This window comes from Arvicola amphibius, chromosome 11 (assembly GCF_903992535.2).
Source record: "Arvicola amphibius chromosome 11, mArvAmp1.2, whole genome shotgun sequence".
NCBI lineage: Eukaryota > Metazoa > Chordata > Mammalia > Rodentia > Cricetidae > Arvicola > Arvicola amphibius.
Genome location: NC_052057.2, coordinates 78,595,367 through 78,605,290, shown reverse-complemented (window position 1 = coordinate 78,605,290; position 9,924 = coordinate 78,595,367). Strand labels below are relative to the sequence as shown.

The following is a 9,924-nucleotide window of genomic DNA, read 5'->3' as shown; positions in this document are numbered from 1 at the left end:
AGCATAAAAGGGCACTATTCACCATGTCAGGACTGCTTGGATATTCACTATACCTCAATACCCAATATATTTAAATGCTGTTTGTCTTAAATATTTCCTCACACACATCTGTGTCCCATAGTTTCCTCTTTTTCAAGAACAATTTGACTGAGTCAAGTTCAACAGAAGCTTTGCCACTGGCTTTTTCTTCTCTGATATAGATGGGATAAATTTCTACAACCCCACTCTGAATTCACACCTCTTTCTGGATCCTGGAATCTAAAGATTCAACACAAAGCTCCAGCATAGATAAAGAGCAATAGCTCCTTCATTACTACTAACTGGTCTCATATTATGCATAATTTATGATTTCTTACTTCAATACACTTCAAAAGTATTTTTGAAGTAATCATAAAATAGTTAATGGGAGATAGATGCTAGGTAAAGTATGATATATGATGAAGGATGTAGAGATAGGTAGGTGATGGAGATAGAGAGAGAGAGAGAGAGAGAGAGAGAGAGAGAGAGAGAGAGAGAGAGAGAGAGAGAGAATAAATAATCCTCCTCAGTGAAGAATGTAAGTCTTCTAATAAGGGTCACTAGCATGGAGATTTTCACCTAAAATCACAAAATGGAATATTACTCACACATTTCTGATAGGACAGGTAGTTGGATTTTTCATGTATCTGATAATTGTACTATAATTGCTTTATTGTTCATGAAAGATTTCAGACAGCATAACTTTGAAGTATATGTTTCTCACAGATGCCATTCAAATGTCTTTCTTGAGCCTAGTTTTTACATTTGTCCCTTTGTGCCACACATGGACAGAGGGAGCAATCAGTATCTGTATTGTTAGTGGACCACTTTCATCCTTTTGTTTGTCACTTCTGTGATCTTGAACACATGGACCAAGAGCTGGTGACAAATCAGAAAATTTAGAGATGCTCATGAAATGAGTGTGCTGTGTATGCTCACCTTTTGGGGAGATGATCTGTTTCCTCCACAGCTTACCAATGTAGATAGGATTTGCTGACTTAATGATATTTGTTTTTTAGTCTAAGATGATAAAACTATACTCAAACCAAATCCCTTATACACAAATCTAGTGAAATACTTAAAATTCCATTTTACCTCTGTGGCTCCTGTTGTCCTCAGTACAATTAACCACTAATTCCTTACATTAGAAATACCACTTGATCTATGTCATCCTACGGGCAATACTGATTGTGGGTCAGGCATTCCTACTATAGCAGATAGCTAGTACACACTATTAGAATCCAAACCTTATATACAATATACAATGTTCTGGTTGATAGCTATTAAATTTGAAATTCAGTTGCATAATCATTACATTATTGACTATGTATTACAGTAGATTTCCTAGCTGTTTAATAATGTTGCATAAATAAATACATCCCATTGAAAATTATTGTACTTATTTGCTTTTCTGTTATTACAGTTAAGATTATTTGTGTAAAATAAGGTAAAAAGCATCAAGCCTTGTAGGCAAATATAAATTAATTTTTCAATTAAATTATTTAAATATAGCACCAAGAATATAGAATTCCTAAATATTTACTTTTCAGTACCATGACCTTAGAAAATACAATGTTTTCTTTCATTGGAATGTGCTGATATTCAATTCTGTTTTAATTTATCTCCATATGCCTAAAAATTAAATGTACAAATGTTTTAGGTTTGTTTAAGCTTCCTCATTTGAAACTCCACCTATACCTTCTTTCCTATCTCATGTGAGAGGTGAAGGTAAGTGGGCCAACAGAGAAGGAACTGTGTTCAAAATGTCCCTCACAAGCATATTGGAACTTTTTATCATACTGGAGTAAGCTGATCTTGTTTGATTTTGTTTTGGCACCAACTAGCCTTCTCATCTCTCTGCATGACTCAGCATGTGTTCCATAACATCCCACTTTCCACTGTGATGATGCCTTTCATAACACAAAATTATTGCTACATTCTGAGTAGTTTGTAACCAGGAACATGAAACATGCTTAATTCCTATGAGCTTTCATTTTTATTATCCCGATACTCTGTTAGTCTCAATATGACTGATGATGCTCAAATTGATGACTTCTAATTGGTAATAACTGTTTCAAAACTTCATATATTTACTCTCTCTAAATGCTAAATAACTGGTTTTAACATATTCTTTATCATTTTCCCTTTATCACTATTTTGTAGGGTATTATTTGGTGCTTACCATCAGTATCTCTACCTCAGTGTTGCTTTGGCATTGTGTTCTAAACCATGTTGTAATTGCTTAAAACTCTTTATTGATATGTCAATGGGATAAAATAAAATGCCATCATCTATAATACTATTTCTTTGTCCTTCAACATAACTAAATGGTCTTCACAAAAATTTCTAGCTTTCCTTTCCCCTTTCTCCTCTCCTGCCTTCTTTCTTCCTTCCCTTATTTCATTTTAAAATTTCTTTATTCACAAAAGAGTTATTACATATTTGGAACTTTGCTGGGCTCTGGAATTCATTCATGAGTAAAAGAAACTATATTTTAGCCCCATTTCAGAAGCCCTATTTTGTCTGAACCTGTCCATATTGTATATCTGTAATCCTTTTTTGACTATGAGAGGTTTCTAAAGTGTTAAGTGGGTATGGCTAGGACCAGCATGGTGGTTTTGGCTCCTGGCTCTGCCCTGTTCACCTTTTCAACATGGTGGAGAAAAGTTCACCACCAGCTGTGGGAGACATGCCCATCACCCTGACTCTGCTGAGACATCTTTCTAGTACCATCTCTGGGAAGCAGAAGGTCCATGTCACCACCAAGCAGCTTATAGTATGTGCTCATAATCCTTTTCTGCCTGTATGAGTAAACACTAAGTCTGCCACATAGAATGCTGCATTGCTTGGAGATGCCTCTGTGTACCATGGGGGGAATCCTCTATACTGTGCCCATACCCATATGCCACAGCATCTCTGCACCATTGCCTGCATGAGAGATACAACCCTGATGTTGTCCTCAACTCTGTCTATGTATTCTAGAACCCGTTTTTAGGATCTCTCAGGCCCTACTTAAATTTGAGAGCTGCTGTAGGAGAAGGTCCTTGTACACTGTAAAGATCTGTCCCTTGTAGTGGTTTAATAAAATACTGACTGGCCAGTAGCCAGGCAGGAAGTATATGTGGGGTAACAAGACCAGGAGAATTCTGGGAAGAGAAAAGGTGGTGGTGCAGTCACCAGTCAGATGCAGAGGAAGCAAGATGAGAATGCCTTACCGAGAAAAGGTGTCAAGCCATGTGGCTAAACAGAGATAACAATTATAGGTTAATTAGTTGTAAGAGATAGTTAATAATAAGCCTGAGATAGAGGTCAAATAATTTATAGTTAATATAAGCCTATATGTGTTTTTTGGGACTAAATGTCTGTTGGACTGGGTGGGACAGAAACTTCCATCTACTAATGGCACCCAAATGTTTGGCAAATTTTCCACATAAAATGTGAGAAAGCTTTTAAAAAAAAGAATCCTAGACAAACAAGGACAGAGTCAGTGAAGTTTCTTGGCAACCATATTTTCTCCTGTAGGCTCTGTCTGCTGATAGTGAACAGAGGCCAAGTTCCATGGCTTCCTGACTCAGTGTTAATTAGTTGGCAAAAAAACTTGCAGTTCTTTTAATTAAGAGGCTCTGCCACCAAATACTTAAATGGTGTTTATGAGCAGCTGGCATCAGGCTTCTTAATGATGGCATGTACCTAGAAACTCCACAGAATTGTGGCAATAATGTGGCTCCTACTAGTACCTCTGTCATAATTCTAGACTATCAAAAAGATAAGTAATGGGGTGGAATCAACTGCCAAAGCCACAACTATAATCCTAGCCACATCACGTAGCAGATTAAAGACTCATGTGGTCAGAAAAGGGTAGAGATATATAGTAAAAACAAATTCAGATGAAAAAAACCTCTAAAGAGTTTACAGAGTGTTTAAAACTATGTGTAGGTTTGGGAGAGAAAAGAGAGGTTAAAGTCCTTTAAGGAAAAAAGAGTAGTCAGGTGTGGTGGCACATACCTTTAATCCCAGCACTCAGGAGACAGAGGAAGGTGGATCTCGGTGAGTTCAAGGACAGCCTGGTCTACAGAGAGAATTACATGATAGCCAAAATTACACAGAGAAACCATGTCTCAAAAAACCAAAAATTAAAAAGAAAAAGAAAAGGAATAAAATAAAAGCTTTTAAAAATGGAAAATACACAGAAAGTCTGGGTATTGTGTGTTATTCTGTTGCTTTTGAATTGTTTGGCTGCTGAGGAAGGAACAAGAGTTACTAAAAGACTTTTGAATATAAATGCTACAGGATTAATCTAATCTATATATTTTGAAAATGTCTAGACTTCAAATTTTAAGTCAAAGGATATGTTTCTTTGGAGAAGAGGTTTTGATTTTATTTCAACAGGAAATGAGAGGCTATGAATTTATTCTGGGCTTAGAAAATTAAGGCTTGATAAAGGAAGACCCCCCTGAAAAATTTCTGATAGGAGTGGATGGCCCAGATTATCCAATGTTTCAGAGCACCTCTGTTGCAGCTTCCTTTGAGTTCTACATCCAGATATTGTTTTAATAAAATTATGATGGCCAGTAGTCAGGCAGGAAGTACAGGGAGGGCAACCAGAATTCTGGGAAGAGAAAAGGCAGAGAGACAGTCACTAGCCAGATGCAGAAGAAGCAAGATGAGAATGTTTTCAGGCAGGAGATATTTTGGGATATATGTTTGCCTCTGTTTGGACCTTATGGGAAATATGGTGGCTTTATGGGTTTGCCTTTTTAAACCTCTGCAAAATGTGACTTATAGCCATTTTCTGGGAACCCAGGAAAGAATGTTGCCAGAGTCTATCATTATGATAAATATATAATTAAAGCTTGCCTCAAATTTGGCTCCAAGATTGTAATAGTGCTCTTATTCCTGATGAGTGGGATTTATAATCTGAAATAAACTCTATACTTGCATATGTGACATTACAAAGAATCTAATTTCAAAGTAAGTATGCTAGCAATACATTTTTAGGTGCAACCACTTACCAAGTTATGGAGATTTCCTTCTACTTTTAGATTGCTTCAAGTTTGCGTTATATGTCACTGTTCAGTAGTATTATGATGTAGGAAGTCCTTCTGTATATGCATTTCATTTATTAGTTAATGAATAAAGAAACTGCCTTGGTCTATTGATAGGGCAGAGTAGAACTAGGTGGGGAAAACTATACTGAATTCTGGGAGAAAAAAGGCAGCGTCAAAAGAAGCCATGGAGCCACCACTGGGAAGAGACACATTAGAACTTTGCCAGTAGGCCACAAGCCTCATGGTAAAATATAAAATAATAGAAGTGGGTTAATTTAAATTGTAATAGCTTGCTAAGAATATGCTAGAGTCATTGGCCAAGCAGTGTTTTAAGTAATATAGTTTCTGTGTGATTATTTCATGTCTGAATGGCCAAGAACAAACAAGCAACCTCACACACCAGTATTAAATTTATCTATGCATTCACTGATAAAAAGTCTTATAATTTGATTTTTTTTAGTTTTAATTTGCTTAGGGTGTTACACCTTTAGCTGTTGATATAAATCTGAGAGAATGGAACTTAAAAATTAGGTGGATTACTCCTGGTCCCATCTCAGCCCAGCAGCTGGTCAGCAGATAAGACTCCTGCAGGCAGGCCACTCCACCACTGCCACCACCCATTGAACTCTGTTACCTCTATAACACACTCCACCACCCAAATCCACCTAAGGCACTATCTGTCCCCTTCACCAAACATCCATGGCAGCATCACCAGCCCCTGGAGGAACAGATACCACCTGAATCCTTTAAAGGAAAAGATGAGTGACTAGTCTCCTGACTGAACTGTCCCGATATCTATGCCATCTCAGCACCAATATCTCAGGACCAGAAGCCAGTCAGCAGGTAGGAGTCCTGTGGAAAGGGTACTCTACCACTGTAGCCACTCATTGGACTCTGTAACCCATAAGACCCACTCTGATCCCCAAACCCACCAAATCTATGATCCTTCTCCTGGCAAACCATTTCCCATGACATCAGCAGCCCCTAAAGGCACAAGCATCATCTACACCAATTGGAAGAGGAGCACTTGCTCAGCTATGTTTACAGCAGCATTATTCATAATAGTAACAACCTGGAAACAACCTAGATGCCTTTCAACCAAAGAATGGATAAGGAAAATATGTTACATTTACAAAATTGTGTATTACTCAGCTGTATAAAAAACAATGTCATCATGAAGTTTGCAGGTAAATGATTGGATTTGGAAAAGGTCAACCTGAATGAGATAACCCAAATGCCGAAAGATAAACATGGTTTGTTCTCACTCTTATGAGTGGATAGTAGATGTAAAGCAAAGGATAACCATGCTACAATCCTTAGTCCCAAAGAAGCTAGGTAACAAGGAGGAGCCTAAGAGAGATGCCTCAATGCCTGGGAAGGGGAAATAGATGAGATCTCCTGGGTAAACTGGGGGCAGGAGAGGAGGGGTGAGGATGGGGGAAGGGAACATGAGGGATCAGATGATCAAGTTGGGGGAGGGATGGAGAAGGAGGGCAATGAAAGATATATCTTGATAGAGGGTACAATTATAGGGTTAGGGAGAACTCTGGTACCAGGGAAACTCCCAGGAATCCGCAAGGAATACTCCAGTTAAGATGTCTAGTAATAGTGTAGAGGGTGACTGGACTTCTCTGCTTCTGTAATCAAATTGGTGACCACCCTAATTGTCATCATAGAAGCTTCAACCAGTTCCTGATGGAAGCAGACACCGAGATCCACCGCCAAGCATTGAGTTGAGCACTGGGAGTCTAGTTGAAAAGAGGGAGGAGGGGATCATATTAGCAGGAACATCAAGGTCATATGGGGAAACCCACAGATACAGCTGACCAGAGCTGGATGGAGGTCATAGACTCTAGACTGACAGTTAAGGAGGCTGCATGAGACTTACCTAGGTCCTCTGCATATGGGTGACAGTCATGTAGCTTGATCTGTTTGTGGAGTCCCTAGCAGTGGGATCAGAATCTGTTCCTGGTGTATGAGCTAGCTTTTCTGTACCCATTCTCTGTGGTGAGTTGCTTTGCTTAGCCTTGATATAGTGGGGGAATGGTCCTCCCTCCACTTGATATGCCAGGCCTTGTTGACCCTCATGAGTTTTACACTTTCTGAAGAGTAGAAGTGGGGCAGAAAGGAGGTGCCAGGAATGACTAGGAGGAGAGGAGGAAGAGAAAACTTGTGTGGGAACTCCTTCAGACAAAAAAAAAAAAAAAAAAAAAAAAACCATGCCCAAATGGGCCAGTATCTTAAAGGCTTTTGTCTGAAGGAGTTCCCACAGCAGAAAATTGTGGTTGGTATTTAAAATAAATAAAACATTTAAAATAAAAAAATTATTCAAAGACTAAACAACAAGAACAAAAAAATTAGAAAACTGAAAAAAATGAGGTGGACTAAAAACTCATGCAATAGCCAACTTTATTCATCAGACATTTTATACTCTGGCTGTTAAGCATGGTCATTTGAGCAAAGTTCACATGAATCCAAGCTGTATGCAGTCTCAAGGACAAGGTGTGTTCATGTGAGTTTAGTCTGTATACAGTCACAGGACAATTCATGCTTTGAAACATCATCTAAGCAATAGTAAGATGATGGCTGATTGGAAGTAAACCTATTTCTATTTAGCATACCTGGGAGGGGTATGAAAGCACACACCAAATACAAACCCATTATTTGGAGGAACAGAGGTCACAAGACTGTTTTCTTGGAAATTTTTCACAAGCCCTCACAAGTGTCCTTTCAGAGATGCATTGGTGAACCATGTTACAAGTAGGTCAGCTGTCTTTGCAAATGTTGAACTAACCATGCAGATCTGGAGAAAATTCTGATTTGCCATAGTATATAATTCTTTCTTTTACATGTGGCTGGAGTAACTTGCTAGTATTTAACACTTTCTATTTTATTCATGAATGATATTTGTCTCATTTTCTGCTCTACTGAAGTCTTTGGCTGATATTATGGCCACATAGAATTTGTTTCTCTTCTGAGATATAATGCAGAGAATGTCTTTTTCATTAAATGATAAGAAGACTCCACAAGTTCATCTGTCTGAGCCTGATTACTTTTCTTTAGGTTTTAAACTACCATTCAGTTAGGATGAGAGAGATTTGGGCTATTAGTTGCCACTTGCAGAAATGGGTAATTTTTTAAAGTTTACCATATTTCTCAAGAGATTGCTCATTTTTATATATTTTTACTGAAGAAATTGGTTCAAATTGTGGACACAGTATCACACAGACTACTCCCTTATTATCTTCATAATGTCTGAGAAACAAATAATGCTGTCTGTTCTTTCTGATACTGACCATTTATGACTTTTTCTTTGATCCTTTGAGATAATTATGGAAATCTAATCAATTGTACAGAACTTTTCAATAGTCGAGCCTTTGCTTTCATTGATACTCTCTTGTTTTCTTTCTTATAATCATATTAATTTATGCTATATTGAGTGTGTGTGTGAGTGTGTGTGTTTGTCTGCTCAAGAGTGCAGGCACAGGTATGCCATGGTGCATACCCGTAGAGCTGAAAGGTCAACCCTTTGGGTACTTTATCTTCTCACAGGGTCTCTTCTTCAGTACATAAGCCAGGGTAGCTGGCCTACAAGCTTGTAGAAATCCTACTGTCTCTGCCTCCCATCTTTTGTCCGCGGCATTCTGAAGCTTGTACTATTTTTTCCTTGTTTTACATGGATCTGGGGATCAAAACTGAGGTCTTCAAGTTAGTTGGCATACACCCACATACACACATATGTTTTCCCTTCTTTTGATTGCTTTAACTTAATTTTTAATTTTTTTGGATTTTTTTCTTTTGTTTCCTAACAAAGAGAATACTATTTAGGTCTTTCATATAATAAATGCACAAGTTTTGTACATTATTATTGTTATGAGAGTCAAAGTTAAAATTTTCAGTTTTAATTACTGTGCCTAAGAGATCCATGAAACAAAAATGCTTTTGATCTACAAGCCTTTTCTGAAGGACAGAGAGTTCCTGAAATGATGGAGGAAATTGTTTAATGTGAGATGCCCTTCTGTATACTATGAATATACCTTATTACTATTGGCCAATAAAGAAGCTGATTTGGTCAATAGCCAGGCAGAATATAGCTAGGCAAGAAATTCAACCTAAGAAAGGGGGGAAAGAAAGTGGAGTTGGGAGTGAGAGACCTGGCTTCTGAAGGGGACCATGGCCAACAGTGAACGCACCTTCATTGCCATCAACCCTGATGAGGTCCAGCAGGGGCTCGTGGGAGAGATCATCAAGCATTTTGAACAGAAGGGATTCTGCCTTGTTGGTCTGAAATTCATGCAGGCTTCAGAGGACCTTCTCAAGGAGCACTACATTGACCTGAAGGACTGTCCCTTCTTTACTGGCCTTGTGAAATACATGCACTCAGTACCAGTGGTTGCTTTGGTCTGAGAGGGGCTGACTGTTGTGAAGACAGGCCCGGTGATGCTTGGAGAGACCAACCCTGCAGGCTCTAAACCCGGAATCATTCGAGGAGAATTTTGCATCCAAATTGGCAGGAACATTCATGGCAGCAATTCTGTGGAGAATGCAGAGAAGGAGATCAGCTTGTGGTTTCAGCCTGAGGAGCTGGTAGATTACAAGAGCTGTGCACAAAACTGGATCTATGAGTGACAGGAGGGTATCTGCCCTTCTCCTCTACTTACCCTGTTCTTACAGGCAAGGGACCAGCAACTAAATATTTCTGGAACTTCCTTTGACCTGGAACAAAACTCTGGGAGCTGTGACTCCCTGTGCAATGTTACGTGCCACTGGTAGATTAACATGTTTCATCTCAAAAAAAAAAAAAAAAGAAAAAGAAAAAAAGAAAAATAATAAAGTGGAGTTGGGGAGACCAGAGAAG

At 38.5% G+C, this 9,924-nt stretch overlaps 1 pseudogene; it reads left to right on the top strand.

Moving 5' to 3' along the window:
* Window positions 1-9,233: 9,233 nt before the first annotated feature.
* Window positions 9,234-9,695, top strand: LOC119826725 (annotated as a pseudogene).
* The last annotated feature ends 229 nt before the right edge of the window (window positions 9,696-9,924 follow it).